This window comes from Nomascus leucogenys, chromosome 11, assembly GCF_006542625.1.
Source record: "Nomascus leucogenys isolate Asia chromosome 11, Asia_NLE_v1, whole genome shotgun sequence".
Taxonomy (NCBI): domain Eukaryota; kingdom Metazoa; phylum Chordata; class Mammalia; order Primates; family Hylobatidae; genus Nomascus; species Nomascus leucogenys.
The window spans coordinates 77,779,900-77,801,108 of NC_044391.1; the positions used below are offsets into that span (position 1 = coordinate 77,779,900).

Genomic DNA, 21,209 nt, shown 5'->3' on the forward strand with positions numbered 1-21,209 from the left:
AAGCTGGCCGGCCATGGTAGCTCACACCTGTAATCTCAGCACTTTGGGAGGCTGAGGCGGGTGGATCACTTGAGGCCAGGAGTTTGAGACCAGCCTGGCCAACATGGTGAAACCCCATCTCTACTAAAAATACCAAAAAATTAGCCGGATGTGGTGGCGCATGCCTGTAATCCCAGCTACTCGGGAGGCTGAGTTGGAACCCAGGAGCCGGAGGTTGCTATGAGCCGAGATCGTGCCACTGCACTCCAGCCTGAGTGACAGAGCGAGAGTCTGTCTCAACAATAACAACAACAACAAAAATAAATAAATAAAGATAAGGGGCAAGCTAAGTTGGGCAGCTAGCATGATGGACTTGAATGAGATATCAATTGATTTTCTTATTTTTTAAAAAATTGTGGTATTCAAACACAAGAGAAAACATTTCTATGAAATAGCCAACATGTACAACACAAAAATTATATATCTCTTAAATTCCTTGGCAATTGATAATTATATTTTTAAGTGAGTTTTGTAAATTACTTGAAAAGATAATTGTAAAAAGACTTCTTTTCTTTGCCAACTCTAGGGTAAAGGAGGGATTCTTAGAAAGAACATTTTCACAGAGAAGGCAAAATTCCAAGTTTCATTTCTCGAGCTTAATTTTTATAGATTGAGCTATATTGGTTCTATGTCTGTGTCCATAAGTCAGCTATTCAGATAATGAAAAAAACATTTAAAAATCCACCTTGGTATGAATTTTTGGTTACCGTGTTTTAATTTAAGCCAAAATATTTTGTGGCCTGAATTTCACCCCAAATTATTTCACTATTCCACTTTGCTTTGCATGTGTGAATTAAGCCAGTGGAAGCTTCAGGTGTAATAGAATTTGATGGTGTTAATAAATATAAAAATGAATTTGTACAGAAAATATGAGATGAACAGTAGGAACACCTGGCATGGAGACAGAACATCCTTGTTGGTATGCAGGTAAATTCAGTTACTTTCATTTTCTTTTCTCCCCTATACGTTGGTTGTCAGGGCCAGTCGATCATCAAGTCCAATTGTTTCTAACACCTAGCTCTCTCCCCAAACTACCTACTCCTTCCTCTGCACTGAGACATAATATCTTGCCCCCAAATTCAGTGGCCTCTGAAGAGGTGCTTTTAGACACTGCCCTCCTCTAATCCCCATTGTCTGTCCTACATTGACTTTCTAAAATATGGATCTGGCCTTGTCAATACCCTGACTAGATGCTTTAATGCCTTTAAGGATAAGACCTGAAATCTTTACCATTGCAAAAAGTGGTCTCCATCATCTTTGCAATCTAAGACTTTCCCCAGGCCCTTCAGTCCAGACACATGGAAAGTCCTGTTGTTCCTAGAAGATGTCATGCTCTTTTGTGCCTCTGTACACTTGTACATGCTGTTTTGTTTGCCAGGATCACCTTTACCCCTTTACTACATTACCGTGCACTGTCCTATCATATTCTACCTTCAAGAATCAGGTAAAACATCACCAAGCCCATTTGGGGAGTTTGCGCTCCCCAGTTTTTGGCCTCTGGAGCATTTGCACGTATCTTTATTTGATGATGGTTCCCTAGCATTCATTCCCTCTTTCTTTGACCAATGGCTTTCAGATCCCTGGGGATCTGTCTCTCCTCCATTGTCAGGTTATGGGGATTGGCTTGAACTCACACTCAACCCAAATGATGGCTCTTACTGACTTAAGGGTATTTCACTTTCCTGGCTCCAGTGACTGGCTCAAGGGTGATCTGAGCCAGTACAATTATCATGAACCCAAAACTGTACTGTGGTTGTGACACACAGACATCACTTCTCTTCTGGGTTTGGTGGTGTGATACTATGAGGCTTACATTCCTATCACCATCCCCCTGCAACAAGGAGAACCTTCCTGAGGCTACAAACAAGCACTTTAAGGAGGAAGAGTTGAGAGAAGGAGCCTAGAAACGTCAGTGAACCCCCAAATCAGGGCAAGGCTAAAGCTAGTTCTACCTTCTAAACTACTCTTCATGAGCCAAAAACAAATAAAAGCTAACTAACTGAAAGTGACTAACCACCATTTTTTGGATAACCCAGTATAGGTAAAGTTTGTTTATTTACATTTATCTTTGCATCTCAACATATTACAGCCACCTGGGGACATCATAGTTGTTCAGTAAGCATTTATGAAAAGATGGGAAGGAAGGAGACTTGTAGTTTTTCCTAAGTATTTTCTGCTTGGGTATGTAAGTAGCAAAACTTTGCTCTGATATTTTTAGATTTCAATCCTTTTGTATTTTATTTCTTGGAAAAAGTATGGAAAAAATGTTTCAGTAAAAACAAAGGACTTACACAGGAAAAAAATCAGGAATTTATGTTTCTCATTTATTTTCACCAAGGAGCATATCAGAGAATTTGCAGGACCTGACATTGTCTGTCCCTGGAAGGCACTAGAAATTGAGGGACTGTAAATTTGCAGCTGTTGAAAGAAAGTGTTAGATTTTGGTTTTTAAATAATACTCTATTTTGTGCCAATTATCTTCTTTCTCCAGATGCACTCTCTTTGCTTCTCTACCCTGCTCTGCAACCCAGAAGGCAGACCTGCATGGCCTACATCAATAGGAGGCCTTATCATTTGGTTTGGCCAATGGGAAACCCCAGCAGGTGGCAGGGTGGGAGTAGTGGGTAGGAGTAGTGGGTAGGAGAAGAAGAAAATGTGGTTGGGGTATTTATGTCCCCATTGGGTATTTATACTCTCCTTGCAGGGGATCATCTAAGGCTGACTGTGTCTCTTGACCGAGGTAGTTAGTCCTTGACAATGGGCTCTAGGCAGCCTACTCTTTATGACTCTCTCTACCTTGGTTCTAGCAACTACTCCCTCCTCTCTTTTGCAACTCACCCTAGGTTACTGCAGCAACCCTTACAATTCTTCTACACCTTTGCAAATAAACTCATTTGAACTGCCTAATTTGAGTGTGCCATCTGTTTTCTGGTGGGAACCCAAGTGATATATATTTCAGAAATAAAAAAATTAAACAGGAACAATAGAAATCTAATGCACTTTTATGCTGCTGCATGAAATATTATCTTTTAAGATTGGCGGAAGAATAGAATCCATGTTAGCTGTGCCCGTAGAAAAATGACTAAAAAGACAAATCAGGGAAGAGAAATGCTTAGAGGGCTTTCTTGGTTGTATTCAAGCAGGTCTTCCCATTGCACAACCTCAGAGGTGTCATTCACAGGATAATTCAGGCTAACTTTAGGAAATTTTGACAACCAGAACTATTTCTGTTTAATATAATGAGAGGAAATCAAGTACCTTTATTTGGGTGAAATGAGGTTAAAACTGGTACTAACAAGAGTCACAAAGAGAAAAAGAAATCTCCAAACAACTCAGCTTCTTTTGGCCTTGGGTTTTGCTCCTTTAGTGTAAAACTTCTGAAATAATACAGACCAAGAGTTGTGATTCAAAGTAAGAAACTTTGGTTTAGAGGTTTGTTCAGGTCAGAATACATGATATTTTGTTTTTCTAGCACCAATTGGCAAAACTACCAGTTTCCTAAGGCTTGTGCTATATCCTTGTCTAATTCTTTGGTCACGACTGGGACCAAAGTTTGGGAACTTCCTGCATCCTAGTTTGGGAAAGGGTGGATCATCATGATTTCCCATTCCTGAAGGTTGCCGCTGCTCCTACGTGATCTTTGCAACAGTTGTGTTCTCTGAGAAGTGTTTCTAACTTCTCTCCCAATGTCTATCCTTCTTTTTGATGCCCCTCCTTTTTCACGGCCATGCTTCCCATCTTGTGAACAGGGCTATGCCTCTATCTCAGCTTGGCTTTCTCTGAAGTGCAGCTGTAGCAGTGGAGTTAAAAATAACGACATCTTGTGAGACTAGGAAGGAGGATGAGAGTGGGGAGCAGGAAGCACGTTCATTAACGGCTTTTAAATTTCCAAATGACCCCTCTGAGTCATTAACAGACTTGGCTAAGAACATCTCTGACAACTTGGAGGGGGAAAGAGGTGTTTCTATGTTGTACTCTGAGTGTGTTATGAGGGTTTATGTTAACAAGGAGGGAAAAAAATACTTGCCCATACTGACAATGAGCTGAATTTCATGCTGTGAGAAACCAGAACAAACTGTTAATTCTGGTGTAAGTCAGCTGTCCAAGAATCCTGCATCCTGACTGCTTGCCCTGGTATCACAATGTTCACTAATTAGACAGCGTTCTTACTATGTGGGCACATGTTCTATACACAGGGCAAGCCAAAGGTTCTATAGTGAAACCTCACTCATTCATACCTATTGGAAGTGGCCATCGGGCTTAATGAGAAATCTCAGTTATAGGATAGTTATTTCAGGTGTGTAGTTCTCAAGAATACATAATAATATAAATTCATAACATAAGAAATGCAAAGATAGGTATTTTTCTAGCCCCGCTTTAATGGATAAAAATCCTGGGTTATTCATGTATTCAGTGTTAAAAGAGGCGTAAGATACTATGTTTTTTAAACTTAATTTTTTTTTAAAGACACAGTCAAGTGGAGAAGTAAATTCGTATACAATCACATTTAGAGATGATGAGTTCCATAATCAGAATGTGTACGGTGTTAATGGTGCAGAGAAGACACAGTTTGGCTTGGTGGAAAGAGGGGCAAGAGCCAGGGAATACTTCTGGAAGGAACGTGGGAGTTGAGTTGGAGTTGGATTAGGATGGGTACTCTAGGCAGAGTGAATAGCATGTGCAAAGGTACTATGGCAGGGAAACAGACTGTACTTATGTTAACTGGTTAACTGGTATTTTGTTTGCAGTTTATTCAAAATAATGGAGAATGCTCTCCTTTAGGGGAGAAGGTCGTGAAAGGGCTCCTGTCTATGTACATTGCTTACCTTAATTAATAAGCCAACACCCATGTCAATGAACTTTAGTCTAAAAGGATAATGCTTTGAATAAAAAAAATTTCCAAATATTTCCTGAACATTAGAGACAGGTGTTATGGCTTTGATAGTTTAGGCAAAATATAGACTGCATGCATTTCAGTTCATGTTGATACAGATACTTTCAGGAATCTGAAAATATCTGTACTTTCAGGTCACAGATGTGAACAGAACACAAAATGTCTGGAAAATTCCACCATAGCACAGAGGCATAAGGAAGTATGTTGTGTGGGGGCTGACAGACGTGCTCAATATTGGTGTCTGCAAGTCTACTAAATTTATTTCAAAGAGTTTATTCTCTTATCAAGGTTAAATGCCTTTAGCATCTTGTTCAAACTGTTTATTGCATAGCAAACATTTCTCCAGAATGGCAGAAAGATAAGGGCTTGGAGCAGTGATGGAAATCAAATGAGCTAATTTCAAACCAGTGGGCTTGCATTCCACATTAGACATTAGAGACAATTTCTTGAAAAAAAAAAGATCTTAAAACTGTTACCTTGATATTAATTTAAAACTACGAAATCATCAATACATTGTGCCAGTTTCCCTGCTTCCCTGCAGGACGTCTACAATGATCTGCACTCCTCATGGCTGCTCACTAAGCAAACTGTCAAACTGCACTGGGTTACTGAATTGGAGTGGAAGAAGTACAGGCTGAGACTGTCGGTGAGGTGTGGGTTGCTGCTCAGGAAGGCATGGGCAGCTCGCTGACCAGGAATGCCTCTGCCTCCCCTTGCTTTGTTTGAGAACTTGCCCCTGCTCTATGGAGCCAGTTGTGCCTCCATTTTACTTGGTGGACATTTCACTTTTTCTGAAGTGTTGTGTAAAGAACAGAATTTAGGCTAGATATGAGTGTATACAGATCTCATTCTTAGTTTTCACACTGTCCTGGGTTATAATTCTGGATTGTATCTGTAGTACAGAAAATTGGGGTGATTTCCTATGCATTCTGTTTATGCTTTCTGGAGGTCAGAGGGCTCCAGCAGATAGAGGTTATTTCCTTAGCCTGTACTAGAGAGAGCCAGTCATCATGATATTTACAAAACACTCGCATCATCCATTCATCTCCGCATGCAAAAGATAATTATTGATCACCACGATGTGCCTGACACCATGCTGAGAGCAGCCACGCTAGCTGAAATGGCACCTCACCCATCACCAAACTGGGTCCAGAAATGTCCTAAAATTCAGGAGCAAGTGGCAGCACTGACACTAGAAGCTGTGTCTTTTGATCCCACACCCTGTGCTTTCTCTGCTCCCTACAGGGTTCCCTGGGAGTGGGCTGGGACTGTCCCTGGCAGGTCCCTGCATCTGGAAGCTATGCTTCAGTGTGTCTTGGCTGGGTATTGCCCTTCTGGAAAAATCCCTTCCACTTTCAAAGTTATTTTATTCTTTACCTGCTCAAAGAGGACATGGGGTAAACAAATTAGTGGGTGGGTGCCTCATAGTTTGATTTTCCACAGGGTTTGGTCCAGGAAGCAGAGTTGGCCAAATGCAATGTGGAGATTTCAAAGATTTTTTTAAAAGAGGGAAAAATTCCTTTGTGAATGATAATGAAATCCGAGCCGTCAGGCTGTGTTTGGTGTCAAACAGAGATTTGAGATGGTCCTCAGTATGAGTGTGGGCAGTGAAAAAGGGGGTGCAGTGGAGTGTCCTCTCGTCCATGTTGAGAGAATATTGAAGAGGGGTCAGAAATGAGAATCAAATTATCATGACTGAAAATTTTCATACCTTATTCTGGGGAACTGTATATCAAATGGGGAGAACAAAAAAAGTCACAAAATGAATTACTAATTAGAAATTGTCTTCAAGGTTTGCTTACTGCCTGATGCATTTCAGCAAATTATTACTTTTGAACTTGTTAAATAATTATCTGCAATGGTTAATATTTGTAATATGCAAACATGCATTAGTTTTAGATATATGGCCAATGCAATGGGTTGGATTTCTGGGTAATCATCAGTTGCTTCATCTGGATATTATCAAAAGAGGTAGATGACTTTCAGCCCTAATATAATTGACTAAATTCTAAAATCAATCTCTCAGCTTAATAACCCCAGGTGCTATGCCAATGCCCACACACAGGATGATCAATTAAGCACTATTGTGGAAAAAGCATTCAAAGGGCAGTTTGTTCCTTGCTGTCATATTATGCCCCATGAAGATGGAAATAGATGATGCAGTAATGGGAAACTCAGCCAATTTACTTACCCATGGCCAAGAGACTGGCTTACTTTGACACTTCTCATAATTCTGTGGTGATTACTCAAAGGAAATGAATGACTCCAGGAAACTGAGGGATACATCTATCTATGTGACAATCCAGGTGGTGTCTGAACTTGTGGCAGGTTGCCCAACAGAATTTCTTATCTGAGATATGGAAAGCCCTGCAGGAGCTGTTCACAGGAAGAGGCTCTGAGGAGGAGCTAGAATTGGAGGAAGAGTATGGGCTCTCAAGTCAAAACCGGAAGGGAAACGGCCAGAAAGGATGATGCTGGTTAATGTGGCTGCACTGAGAGTTTTGTCCTCCAGATTTCAGGTATCTGATGATACTGATGAGCTCTTTACTGGGGTGCAAGGAAGCCTTGTAAGGGAACTTAATGATCCCCCACCATGTTAGTTCAGTGAATCAAGCATCTTCCTGGTGTCCGGTGTTAGTGGTAGTTCATCCTGTAGATGCAGCTATAGGAGGTGGAGTGATAGAAAGAACAGAGTCTGTGTGCAGACCAGGGAAGAGGCAGTACATTCTTCACCTGGAACACTCAAGTCCAAGCAGAGGAAAATTGTCTAACCTTTCCCAGGGGTATTTTAAGTTTATTGATCTCTCTAGAAAACTTGAAAATCCTCAAAGGAATAAAGTGTTAGTGATGGTTTCAGATACTATGAAAGATGATGGGGTAGATTTCTTTTATGAATAAAAAAATGCTGTTTTTCCTTCAGTCATTCCACAATCAAGAGCTAATTATGAAATCCCTACTATGTGCAGGCTGTAGGCCAGGCTTTAGAGATAGCTACAATGGAGCAGAAACAGATTGGTTGGAGGTGCTCCTGGATTTTACTGGCTATGTGGGGGATGCGATGGGAGACAAGCAGACAAATGATCGTAAACCCACACCCACTACCAGGTGGCAAAGGATGACACTTCTGACTCCTAAAGTTTATTGCAGAGGTCTGACCTAAGCAGCTAGGACCTCCAGGAAGTGATGATTGGGTTAAAATCAGAAGGGTAGGCACAGAGGGGAGGCGAGCACCTCAGGCAGAGGAACTGCAAGGATGCACGTCTGGGATGGGAGGAGCTTGAGGAAGGCAAAGCTCTGAAAGTGTGTCACATGGAAAGGGCAAGAGGGAAGGTGGTGAGAGGTGCTGCTGGAGCATAAATCCTGGGACCTTGTAGATAGTGCAAAATTGTGACCGTGTCAGCTAGATAGTGCAAGTGGGGAAGCCGTGGAAGGCCTTTAAGACAATGGGGAGTGATGTTTCAAAATAAAGAAACTGACCACTCTTTGGAGAATAGATTTGGTGGGATGAGTGGGGAAGCAGGGAGATCTGGGCCAGATTGAACAGCTCACTTAGTAACTAACACCAATAGGATCTGGTGATGGGCTGAGTATGGGGTAAGGAGGAAGGTGCTGTTCTCCTGTGTCTGTTAGAAGTGCTGGTATTCTCTTAGTTACCCAAATAAAACAATGTGGAGTCCTATCAGTCTCTTTCACTTTTTTTTTTTTCCTTTTGAGACAGAGTCTCATTCTGTCATCCAAGCTGAAATGCAGTTGTGGGGTCATGGCTCACTGCAGCCTCAAATTTTTGGGCTCAAGCAATTCTCTGCCTCAGCCTCTGGAGTAGCTGGAACTACAGGCATGCGTCACTATGCCCGGCTAATTTTTCTTTTGTAGAGACAGGGTCTCGCTATGTTGACCAGGCTGGTCTTGAACTTCTGAGCTCAAGTGATCTTTCTGCCTTAGCCTGCCAAAGTGCTCAGATTACAGGAATGAGCCACCTTGCCCAGCCTTTTTCCCTTTCTTAAGCTCCATCTCTAATAAGTTGCAAGATTCTGTCAAGGCCACGACACACCCACATTGCTAAAGTAGCTTCTGGGGGAAATGAGTGATGCTCTGCTGTCCTCCATGCAGGGTGGGGATCGTTGGGGAAACTCTTGTCAGCCTTGTCATCTGCCTTTGTTTTGGAGACTCTGGTCATATGTAATAAGCAGTATCCCTTATCTATTTCTACCTGTGACATAAGAAATTTATATTTGGTCTTTGCCTCCATTTGCTGACACAGAAGTCCTAAAACCCTTGGAATTTCTGGAATGACAGGAGTGTCTTTTGTTCTAGTGAGGCAACTCTTTAGAGTTCCTGAGTAGCTTCAGGATGGGGCCTTTCACCAGGAAGGCTAAGCCATGATTAGAAGCTTGGGACTTTCAGGCCCATCCACCATCTACCAGGGAGGGGAGAGGGGCTGGAGATTGGGTTGATAATCAATCTTGCCTATGTGATGAAGCCTCCTTAAAAATCCCTAAATGAAGTGGAGAGCTTCTGAGTTGGTAAACATATCCATGTGCCAGAAGGTAGCGTGCCCCAACTCCACGGGAACAGATACCCCTGTGCTTGGGATCCTTCCAGACCTTGCCCTATGTACCTCTTTCTCTGGCATTTTATTTGTATCCTTTAATAAACTGGTAAAGTAAGTAAATTTCTTTTAGTTTTCCAAAATGTTACAGCGAATTATTGAATCTGAGGAGGGGGTTGTGGGAACCCCCAATTTGTACCCAAGTTGGATGGAAGTGTGAGTAGTCTGGGGAACTGCTACTTATGATTGGCATCTGAAGTTGAGGGCAGTCTTGTGGGACTGAGCCCTTAATCTGAGGGTCTATGCTAATTGCAGGCACTTAGTATCATCCGGTTGGCATCCACAGAGAACTGGAGAACTGCCTGGTGTGGAAAACCCACACGTTTGGTATTAGAATTGTTGTGTGAGTAGAGAATACTGAGTGTTTTCTTTTGCCACCCAAGACAAAAATGGAAAGACTCATTAAAAATCAGTCCCCACAACTTCCTGTTATTGCTCTCGTTTTTGGAAGATGGAGAGATTTTGTCAGCCGAGAGCAGGTAGTTACCTGACTGCACTGATCTCAAGGCAGGGCATTCAGCTAAATGATTCCAAGGCCATCTACAGGCTGAAAAGGATCAGGAAACCACCCGACCATATTCTTGAATGGTAACAGAATGAAATGATTTAACAAGTTTTCACAGCTCAATTGAAGCCAAAATTCTAATTTCTCAAAAGTTCTGATCTAGTCATGTCTTCCCAGTGAGTATCATAAATAAAGGTTGAAACATTCATTCTTGTCACCAGGGGATAGTGGGATTGACGTGTTTGCACCAAACACATCAGGCTGTCGCCTGCCCCAAGCAGGATCTTCACACTCTGGCCTTTCAGGGTGTACAGGCTTCTTTGGAAATGTCTGTTCCTTACCCACCTCTAGCATTATTCTTTCTTTAAACCTATTACCTATGAGTTAATTGTTAAACAGATAATCATAATTATTATAAGAGTAACTAAATTGTAATTGTTCTCATTTCTGAGTGCCTACTCATGACAGGCTAAGTATGTTTTGTACATTATTTCATTTAATTTTTAACAATTCTGAGAAGTAGGGACTATTAGCTCATTTGTTTGAGATGAGAAAAGAGAAGCTATGGAAGTTAGGTAACTTGCAGAATGTATTCAGATATTAATGGCAGAGGTGGGAGTCAAACAAAACCTACGCTCTTGAGCAAGGCATAAGTCATAGAGAGTTACCTGTGGCCTGCAAGCATCACTCAATTCAATCGACATGTAATGACCTCCTAGTATGTGTGCAGTATAAGAGACGTGAGATGGATAAATTTAGTTTCTTCTTGGTAGGCCTTAAAATCTGTTGGGGAATTAAACCTATACGTCCAGTTAATAGAACAAGATAAGTTTTATTTCATCCTAAAGTAGAGGTCAGGCAGAGGTTATGAAAATGCTGAGGTGGTGGAGGTAAATTTTGACTTGGGGGATGGTGGTGCATGAAGGCACTAGGGAAAGCTTAGGAGAGGTAGTGTCCTTTCACTTCTATCTTGAAAGATCAGCAAGCATTTGGCAGTTTGTGTAGACAGACAGGGAATTCCACATAGATGCAGCAGCTTGACTGAAGACCCTGAGGTGAGAAAATGCACAGCGTGTTCAGGGAACATCCACCACTGCAGTGGCATCACAGGCTACCTAGGGAGGAAGAAAGGGAAGGATCAGAGAGAGGCTGAACCTGAGGTAAGAATGGCCTCCACTGCTGCCTACAGGATTCATATAGGAATGGGTGGCCGTGGAAGATTTTTCGAGGAGAGAGATGACATAATTCCTTCCGTTATTTGGGAGAGTAAAGCACTCAGGGTTTGTTAGCTGGTGCTCAGTGTGGTATTAGATTGATTTATATGAAATTGCTGACGTAGGACCATTTTCAAAATACAAAAATCACAATTTCATATGGTTCAACCTAACACAGTTCAAGATTTTGCTTTGCTTCTGGAAAAGCCTTTGGATATAGTAGGTAGCTACAAATTTGGGGTCTTCTGGCCCTCACAGACCCTCAGAAGCACTGTTGAGGTCTGCTGACTATTTTATTATTTTAACTTAGGCAATACATCAATGAAATAGAATCTTATTTATTTCAAGCTGGAATTTGATTAACTAAGGATGGTAACCTTAGCTACTTTATGCTGATCCAAGCCCTTGATTCGTTGTAGATGAAATCATTATTTCTAGTATTTATAGGGAGGAGGTAGATGGGAAATGAAGATTTAAAAGGTCTCCGATGGTAAGAACTACTGGCTGCTGCAGATTGCTGCTGAAAGCCGGCATGAACATAGGCATGCCATGTTTCCAGGCAACCTTGGGTGGTCCTGGGCTTGCAATTACATTCTGTCATTCTTCAAATGTTTTCTGAGTGCCTAAATGTTTTGTGAACAGTTCTAGGCACTGAAGAGATGGTTGGAAATAAGCTAGATAATTTGTTTATCTTGTCCTTAGGTTTTCCGCCCAAACTAGAATGAATAACATTTGACAAAACTGTTGTTAAGAAAGACTGTCTAGTACTAACCCTGTGCATGAATGGGGCAGAGTAGACTCTGGGGGAAGATAGGGTGGGATGGGGGCAAGAGAAACATTCAGTAGTCCCTACTTAGTGCCAGACACTGGGCTTTTAACTCATTTTCTCCTTTAAATTCCCCGACTTCTGGACAATTAGGTAGTTTTATCCCTGCTTGATAGATGAGGAAATTGACTCTCAAAGAAATTGAGAAAATTGCTGCCAGTTGCCCAGCATGAGGGTGGTGGAGCAGAGTTTAAGCCCACATCTGTTTGTCCAGCACCTGAGTTCTTTCCATCAGCATCCCCAGTATAAAGTGATTTTAGGTTTTACATGACTGACCTGGAGGAACAAATGCTTATTTGTTCAGAGGCTTATTTTCTTTTCAACTAGAGTTGAACCATACAAGTGTAATCAGGTCCATTTGTTGACACTGGCAAGGCAAGCTATAGAGATGAAATTAGAGTGTCAAGGCCAGGTGACTGATGTTTGCCAAAGGCATGAAAACAGCATTTTATACCCAAGGTAATGATGCCGCAGATTCCTGCAAGTCAAACAGACTCCATTGCTATGTTTAGAGAAAGTACAATAATATTGTTCAGAGTCAGCAAAGATAATGTGCATCTGGTTCCAGTTCTGATGAATCTGTAAAAGTTGCAATCCAGATGTTGTGCTATTAATTTGGGTGACATGATTATTATTACTTTGGCCTCTCTTTTCCAAATATGTTAACAACAGCAACAACAACAACAAAAAAAGTGAATATGATTTAAAGTTTCATGTCACATTATGTTTTGAGACATGCAATCAGGAAACTAGAGTGACATACAAAAAAAAAAATCATTTCCCTAGTTTTAAAAATGACTTTCTTAAGACCTGAGTAAAAAGAGGCTGTCCTGATGAGCTCATTGACCCTCAGAGATTTTTGTTCTTTTGAAGTCATTGCATTTCCACTATGGTTTAGTATGAACAAAGAAAATCAGGAACTCTTTTCTTACTTGAGTTCCAGGGGTTGTAGAGACTATAGAGCTTATTTTCTTCTTATCATTTTAAAAATGTACAAGTCTTGGAGCTGCTTTGGCATTTATTATTGATATAGAAAGAGTGCTCATTATTTAACATGCCTGTGCCTCCCTCCAGGGGATGGCAAATACCTGTCATGGTGTCTCTGGAAACAAGCTGGTCATAAGGTCCCATTTACAACAGAGAGTTGTGTACCTCCAGTTACCTGGAACAGGTAACGCCAGTATCAGGGATTGAAAATCTCCAGTCTAGGGATTAAGATGGCAAATAAGAGGCAGGACTGGCTTGTAGCTCCCACTCTGATGGACTGAGTGGTATGTGGAGACCCACATCATAAACTTGCTCCAAGAACTACTGCAGGAACATACCAGAAAAGCTGAGGGAATCCACAGACCCTTTGAAAGAACAGAATCACTGCTGCAGGCTCCCTGAGATGTGGAAAAACTGTGAGTCAGCTTGCTTTCTTCACAGGGAGGCTCGTGGTCTGAGGCAAGTTCTCAGCCCTGGTCACTGGCTACCAGACTCAGTGCTGTTGTGTGGGCATGGGAGTGAGACCGTCCTTTAGGACTGTAGGCTGTATGAGAGCTGGGTGAGGCCAGTGACTGCTGGCTTTTCCCCACTTCCCTGGTGACCTGTATGACTCAGCAGAGGCAGTCATAATCCCCCTGCGAATATAACCCCTTTAACATTTAAGTCCAACTTAAAAAAAATCAAAAACATGATACAGGGTATGAAATGAAACTTCTTCAGTGAAATAGAGAACATAAATAAAAAAGAATCACAACTGGAAATCAAGGACACATTTAGAGAAATGCAAAATGCACTGGAAAGTCTCAGCAATAGAATCAAACAAGCAGAAGAAAGAACTTCAGAGCTTGAAGACAAGGTTTTTGAATTAACCCAATCCATCAAAGACAAAGAAAAAAGAATTTAAAAAATGAACAAAACCTCCAAGAAATTTGGGACTATGTTAAATGTCCAAATCTAAGAATAATTGGTGTTCTCGAGGAATAAGAGGAATCTAAAAGTTTGGAAAACATATTTGAGGGAATAATTGAGGAAAACTTCCCAGCCTTGCTAGAGATCTAGACATGCAAATACAAGAAGCTCGAAGAAACATATGGGAAATTCATCACAAAAATGTCATCACCTGGGCACATAGTCCTCAGGTTATCTAAAGTCAAAAACGAAGGAAAGAATCTTTTTATCATTATTATTATTATACTTTAAGTTCTAGGGTACATGTGAACAACGTGCAGGTTTGTTACATAGGTAAACCTGTGCCATGGTGGTTTGCTGCACCCATCAACTCATCATTTACATTAGGTATTTCTCCTAATGCTATCCCTCCCCCAGCCCCTAACCCCTCGACAGGCCCCAGTGTGTGATGTTCCCTGCCCTGTGTCCAGGTGTTCTCGTTGTTCACCTCCCACCTATGAGTGAGAACATGCGGTGTTTGGTTTTCTGTCCTTGTGATAGTTTGCTTTTAGAATGATGGTTTCCAGCTTCATCTGTGTCCCTGCAAAGGACATGAACTCATCCTTTTTTATGGCTGCATAGTATTCCATGGTGTATATGTGCCACATTGTCTTTATCCAGCCTATCATTGATGGACATTTGGGTTGGTTCCAAGTCTTTGCTATTGTGAGTAGTGCCATAATAAATATACGTGTGCATGTGTCCTTATAGTAGCAGGATTTATAATCATTTGGGTATATACACAGTAATGGGATCACTGGGTCAAATGCTACTGCTAGTTCTAGATCCTTGAGGAATCACCACACTGTCTTCCACAATGGTTGAACTAATTTACACTCCCACCAACACTGTAAAAGTGTTCCTGTTTCTCCACATCCTCTCCAGCATCTGTTGTTTTCTGACTTTTTAATGATCGCCATTCTAACTGGTGTGAGATGGTATCTCATTGTGGCTTTGATTTGCATTTGTCTGATGACCAGTGATGATGACCATTTTTTCATGTGTCTGTTGGCTGCATAAATGTCTTCTTTTGAGAAGTGTCTGTTCATATCCTTTGCCCACTTTTTGATGGAGTTGTTTGATTTTTTCTTGTAAATTTGTTTAAGTTCTTTGTAGATTCTGGATATTAGCTCTTTGCCAGATGGGTAGATTGCAAAGAGTTTCTCCCATTCTGTAGGTTGCCTGTTCACTCTGATGACAATTTCTTTTGCTGTGCAGAAGCTCTTTAGTTTAATTAGATCTCATTTGTCTATTTTGGCTTTTATTGCCATTGCTTTTATTGCTTTTATTGCCATTGTCATGAAGTCTTTGCCCATCCCTATGTCCTGAATGGTATTGCCTAGGTTTTCTTCTAGGATTTTCATGGTGTTAGGTCTGACATTTAAGTATTTAATCTGTCTTGAGTTAATTTTTGTGTAAGGTGTAAGGAAGGGATCCAGTTTCAGCTTTCTATGTATGGCTAGCCAGTTTTCCCAGCACCATTTATTAAATAGAGAATCCTTTCCCCATTGCTTGTTTTTATCAGTTTTGTCAAAGATCAGATGGTTGTAGATGTGTGGTGTTGTTTCTGTGGCTCTGTTCTGTTCCATTGGTCTATATCTCTGTTTTGGTACCAGTACCATGCTGTTTTGGTTACTGTAGCCTTGTAGTGTAGTTTGAAGTCAGGTAGCATGATGCCTCCAGCCTTGTTCTTTTTGCTTAGGATTGTCTTGGCTATGCGGGCTCTCTTTTGGTTCCATATGAACTTTAAAGTAGTTTTTTCCAATTCTGTGAAGAAAGCCAGTGGTAGCTTGATGGGGGTAGCATTGAATCTAAATTAATAAATTACCTTAGGCAGTATGACCATTTTCACGATATTGAAGGAAAGAATCTTAAGAGCTATGAGGGAAAAGCATCAGATAACCTATAAAGGAAAACCTATCAGATTAACAGCAAATTACTCAGCAGAAACCATAGAAGGGACTGGGGTCGCATCATTAGCCTCCTTCATCAAAATAATTATCAGTCAAGAATTTTGTGGCCGGGCTTGGTGGAAGCTCATGCCTGTAATCCCAGCACTTTGGGAGGTCGAGGCGGGTGGATCACCTGAGGTCAGGAGTTTGCGACCAGCCTGGTCATGGTCAACATGGTGAGACCCCGTCTCTACTAAAAATACAAAAATTAGCCAGACATGGTGGCAGGTGCCTGTAATCCCAGCTACTTGGGAGGTTGAGGTGGAAGAATTTCTTGAATCTGGGAGGTGGAGGTTGCAGTGAGCTGAGATCGTGACATTGCACTACAGCCTGGGCGACAAGATCAAAACTCTGTCTCAAAACAAACAAACAAACAAAAAATATTTTGTTTTCAGCAAAACTAAGCTTCATAAATGAAGGAAAGATACAGTCTTTTCCAGACAAACAAACACTGAGAGAATTTGCCACTACCAAGCCAGCACTGTAAGAACTGCTAGATGGAACACTAAATCTTGAAACAAATCCTCAAAATATACCAGAATAGCATCTCCTTAAAGCATAAATCTCACAAGACCTATATAACAATAACACAATGAAAAAACAAAACCAAACAAGGTATTCAGGCAACAAAAAGCATGATGAATAGAATAGTACCTCACGTTTCAATATCAACATTGAATGTAAATGGCCTAAAGTGCTCCACTTAAAAGAATCGGAATGGCAGAATGGATAAGAATTCACCAACCAAATTTCTGCTATCTTCAGTAGACTCACCTAACACATGAGGACTCACATAAACTTAAGGTAAAGCGGGGGCAGGAAGAAGATATTCCCTGCAAATGGACACTAAAAGTGAGCAGGAGTAGCTATTCTTCTGTCAGACAAAACAAACTTTAAAGCAGCATCAGTTAAAAAAGACAAAGAACACTATATAATGATAAAAGAACTAGTCCAACAAGAAAATATCACAATTCTAAATATACATGCATCTAACACTGGAGCTTCCAAATTTATAAAACAATTACTGCTATACCTAAGAAATGAGCTAGACAGCAACACCATAATAGTGGGGGACTCTAACACTCCACTGACAGCACTAGACAGGTCATGAAGACAGAAAGTCAACAGAGAAACTGACTTAAACTATACCCTACAGCAAATTGACTCAACAGATATATTTACAGAACATTCCACCCAACAACTACAGAATATACATTCTATTCATCAGCACATGGAACATTTTCCAAGATAGATAATATGATAGGCCACAAAACAAGTCTCAGCAAATTTAAGAAAATTGAAATTTCATCAAGTACTCTCTCAGACTACAGTGGAATAAAATTGGAAATCAACTCCAAAAGGAACCCTCAAAACCATGCAAATATATGGAAATTAAATAACCTGATCCTGAATGATTATTGTTGGGTCAACAATGAAATCAAGATGGGAATTAAAAAATTCTATGAACTGAATGATAATAGTGACAAAACCTGTCAAAACCTGGGATGCAGCAAAAGCAGTGCTAAGAGGAAAGTTCATAGCATTAAATGCCTACATCAACAAGTCTAAAAGAGCACAATTAGACAATCTAAGTTCTTACCTCACAGAACTGGAGAAACAAGGACAATTCAAACCCAAACCCAGCAGAAGAAAAGAAATAACGATGATCGGAGCAGAACTAAATGAATTGAAACAAACAGCAACACAAATACAAAAGATAAATGAAACAGAAAGCTGATTCTTTGAAAAGATAAATAAAATTGATAGACCATTAGAGAGATTAGCCAAGAAGAGAGAAGATCCAAATAAGCTCCATTAGAAATGAAACGGGGGATATTACAACTCATACCACATAAATACAAAACATTATTCAAGGCTATGAACACCTTTACGTGCATAAACTAGAAAACCTAGAGGAGATGGAGAAATTCCTGGAGAAGTAACCCTCCTAGATTAAATGAGGAAGATATAGAATCTCTGAACATAACAATAACACGCAGTGAGATTGAAATGGTAATTTAACAATTGTCAACAAAAAAAAGTTCAGGGACCAGACCTATTCACAGCTGAATTCTATCAGACATTCAAAGAAGAATCGGTACCAATTCTATTGACACTATTCCAAAAGGTAGAGAAAGAGGAAATCCTCCCTAAATCATTCTAGGAAGCCAGAATCACCCTAATACCAAAACCAGGGAAGGACATAACAAAAAAAGAAAACTACAGACCAATATCCCTGATGAACACAGATGCAAAAATCCTCAAAGAAAATGCTAGTGAACCAAGTCCAACAACGTATCAAAAAGATAATTTACCATGATCAAGTGGTTTCAAACCAGGGATGCAGGGATGGTTTAACATACACAAGTCAATAAATGTGATACACCACACAAACAAAATTAAAAACAAAAATCACACGATCATCTCAATAGATGCAGAAAAAGCATTTGACAAAAATCCAACATTGCTTTATGATTAAAATCCTCAGCAAAATCGGCATAGAAGGGACAAACGTTAAGGTAATAAAAGCCATCTATGACAAACCCACAGCCAATATTATACTGAACAGGGAAAATTTGAAAGATTCCCCCTGAGAACTGGAACAAGACAAGGATGCCCACTTTCACCACTTCTGCTCAACATAGTACTGGTAGTCCTAGCCAGAGCAATCAGACAAGAGAAAGAAATAAAGGGTGTCTAAATTGGTAAAGAGGAGGTCAAACTGTCGCTGTTTGCTGATGATATGATTGTATACCTAGAAAAACCTAAAGACTCATCCAAAAAGCTCCTAGAACTGGTAAACGTATTCAGCAAAGTTTCAGGATACAAAATTAATGCACACAAATCAGTAGCTCTGCTGTATACCAACAGCGACCAAGCTGAGAATCAAATCGAGAACTCAACTCCTTTCACAATAGCTGCAAAAAATAATAATAATAAAGTACATAGGAATATACCTAACCAAGGACATGAAAGACCTCTACAAGGAAAATTACAAAGTACTGCTGAAAGAAAACATAGATGACATACAAATGGAAACACATTCCATGCTCATGGATTCAATATTGTGAAAATGACCATACTGCCAAAAGCAATCTACAAATGCAATGCAATTCCCATCAAAACACCACCATCATTTCTCATAGAACTAGAAAAAAAATCCTAAAATTCATATGGAACCAAAAAAGAGCCCACAGAGCCAAAGCAAGAGTAAGTAAAAGGAACAAACCTAGAGGCATCACTTTACCTGACTTCAAACTATACTGTAAGGTCACAGTCACCAAAACAGCATGATACTGGTATAAAAATTGGCACATAGACCAGTGGAACAGAATAGAGAGCCCAGAAATTAAGCCAAATACAGTCAACTGATCCTTGACAAAGCAAATAAAAACATAAAGTAGGGTAAGGATACCCTATTCAACAAATGGTGCTGGGATAATTGGCTAGCTACATGTAGAAGAATGAAACTAGATCTCTGTCTCTCACCTTATACAAAAATCAACTCAAGATGGATCAAAGACTTAAATTTAAGATCTGAAACCATAGAGATTCTAGAAGATAACATCAAAAAACCCTTCTAGACATTGGCTTAGGCAAGACTTCATGACCAAGAACCCAAAAGCAAATGCACCAAAAAAAAGAGAAATAGATGGGACTTAAATAAACTAAAAAGCTCCTGCACAGCAAAATAAATAATCAGCAGAGTTAACAGACAAAAAATCTCAGAAATCACCACTAAAGAACTTATTCATGTAACCAAGCACCACCTGTTCCCCAAAAACCTATTGAAATCAAGAAAAGGAAAAAAGAAAAGAAAAGCTCATCTGCAAAGCTTGTGAACAACTTTCCATGTTTTGGCGGTGATCCTTTTATTCCAGTTTCAGAAAACACCCCACAGCCAAGCCCAGCACTCCTCCTCTCTCTTGTGTAAGCGATAAGCACCATTAATAGTCCTGTCAGTCTTGATTAATTATGTGCACAATGATCAAGAGAGTATTTTGACTTTGGGGCGAATCAAACCATGGTGGACTATGACACAGACATAAGGGATAAACATTTACTAAAAGTAAAAAACACAGAGCCTGGAGCTTGTAAGGATTCCATAGAAATAAAAGCATATGAAGAATGAATTCCAACTATAGATTTTTTACAAAGCTACATGATGATTAAGTGCTTTTGGGTTATTCTATTCTATAATATTTAATGGTTTCTAAATGTACTTCTTGGTCACAATGTTGCTTTTAAAAAGTCATCCATTAGGTCTTTGTGTGAACAAATGTAGGCCATTACTCCGCTGATCAGTAACTAATGCAAGGAAAAAGTTCTTTTTTATTGTTTTACAACATGAACTCGTTTTGATTTAGTACCGAACCGACTGGCCAGTTGCAAGAATGAAACTAATTTAAAAAGCAAAGACAAAGGGCATTGTTCTCAAAGGTATTTGATAGGCCCTGAAAGTTTGACTTAGAAAAAAAAGTGTTTGGAATTACAATCAATGTTGCAATAAAGTGGGACAATTCCAAGCAACTAAAAAAGACTTTCTCTCCGATTTCAGTGAGAATTGTCTTTTCTTATGATAGTCTGAATCTAGCGTGTGTATACTATTTTTATATGCAAATTAGTATATGATTCTCTTGTTTGATTCAACAATAGGTGATGTAGGTAAAGTCGACATTATTATACTTCAGGAAAGAAGGCAAATGAGACCAGAGTAGTTAGGAAATTTGTTCCTGGTCATGCAGTTAGTAAACAGGGATGCTTAAACATAAACCCCAGTCGCTCACCAAATGATTCTCTTCTTCATGTAACAGGCTGAAGGTCCCCACTAGCAGGCACAGTGCTAAGTTCTCACCCTAAACCCCGGAAACGCCCTTTTAGGGCACCACCCTGGTTAAGAGCTGTTTAGGCAAACTGTGCTTAAGGAGGGACCTCCTTGTACACAGCTGTTCTGCTTAGACATGGCTTTTCCTCCTCTAGCCCTTTCTGCCATGTCATCAGTACAAGGTCAGAAAGAGACACCGAGTCAGCAATGAATATGGGAATTATCTGCACATTTAGCAGTGGAATCCTAGAGGCACGGGAAGAGAGAGCAGGTAACTGGTAGGATCCAGTTTTAAACTTACCTTCTTGTTGCATACATTGAAAGTAAACATCAGAAATATCTTCCACCTTAAAATTTTGCAGAATAATTTCTTGTACCAAATTGGTTCAATTCCATTCTTGTCTTCATTC

General features: G+C 40.2%; 1 protein-coding gene and 1 long non-coding RNA gene across 2 annotated transcripts in view; one reads left to right on the plus strand and one right to left on the minus strand.

Annotated features, from left to right (window-relative positions):
* Nucleotides 1–21,209, plus strand: part of KCNAB1 (potassium voltage-gated channel subfamily A member regulatory beta subunit 1) — a 414,684-nt gene that overhangs the window by 85,812 nt on the left and 307,663 nt on the right. The gene's annotated exons all lie outside the window — the stretch shown is intronic.
* On the minus strand, nucleotides 10,984–20,956 carry LOC105740526. Its single transcript, XR_001116572.1, has 4 exons — nucleotides 20,762–20,956; nucleotides 13,413–13,472; nucleotides 12,364–12,467; nucleotides 10,984–11,162 (listed from the first exon to the last, which is right to left on the minus strand). It is a non-coding gene; the product is annotated as an uncharacterized LOC105740526 (long non-coding RNA).